Source organism: Egretta garzetta, unplaced genomic scaffold, assembly GCF_000687185.1.
Source record: "Egretta garzetta isolate BGI_Z169 unplaced genomic scaffold, ASM68718v1 scaffold21, whole genome shotgun sequence".
Lineage (NCBI taxonomy): Eukaryota > Metazoa > Chordata > Aves > Pelecaniformes > Ardeidae > Egretta > Egretta garzetta.
Genome location: NW_009258668.1, coordinates 1,795,677 through 1,796,791, shown reverse-complemented (window position 1 = coordinate 1,796,791; position 1,115 = coordinate 1,795,677).

The window sequence follows — 1,115 nt, the reverse complement described above, 5'->3', positions numbered from 1 at the left end:
CTTTTCCCGTGTCTGGGGCCAGGCCGGCAGAGCCACCAGCTGCAATTCCCGTGCCATGGGGCAGGACAGCAGAGCCACCAGCTGCAATTCCCGTGCCATGGGGCAGGAGGCCAGCAGAGCCACCAGCTGCAATTCCCGTGCCATGGGGCAGGAGAGCAGAGCCACAAGCTGCAATTCCTGTGCCATGGGGGCAGGAGGCCAGCAGAGCCACCAGCTGGAATTCCTGTGCCATGGGGCAGGACAGCAGAGCCACCAGCTGCAATTCCTGTGCCACGGGGGCAGGAGGCCAGCAGAAGCGACCAGCAGACCCAGCTGGTTTTGTGCACAAAAGCTTTTTCCTTCCACTTCCCAATTTTGCCCCGTTCCCGGTGGGCGCTGGGGCTGCAGCCGGGGTGCACAGCAGCACATTGCCCCGAAGATGATGGGAGAAATCACCCCCAGGGCTTCGCTGCCTGCAGGGATGGGCAGGGGTGCAGGCAGCACTCCTGGCAGGGGCTTTATTCGGCAGCGAGAGCCAGGGGGAATCGGCACGGAGTTACGGCAGATGCTTTGGTGACGCGGTGCGCGCGCCAGGATGGAGGAGCTGTGCAAATACTTCTTGCAATAAGGAGCCGGCACAGCAAACATAGCACTTAGGAGTCTCCTGGGCCGGAGGGAAAATCCTGCAACCGCAGGGGTGTGCAGGATCAGGCCCGAGCAGCGGTGGCAGAAATGCGACTTGTGCAGCGGGGGCTGGACGTGCGATGGCAGCAACGAGCCGTGGCCGAGGAGGCGTGACACCGCTGCGGCCCAGCACGGCTCGCAATTGTTTTATGCCAAAAAAAAAATAAAAAAATAACCAAAGTTTGGGCTTATTTCGTTCCAAACTTCTCCCCTCAGCAGCTGTGAGACAGGGAGGTTTCTGGCTGATTTTTCCTACAGCATCTTTTCCTAAATATACTCCCCCCCCCGCTTTGTTTATTTTTTCTGATGGTTTTGTAGCTTTTTTTGGCTCATTTTTTTGCTATTTTATGGCCCTGCTTCCCCCTGGCCCAGCGGGGAGGGTGGCTCGCCCGGCATGGCACAGGGGGAGGGGACCCCCAGAAGGCAGGAGCAGCTCTTGGCTCCCCTGGGCT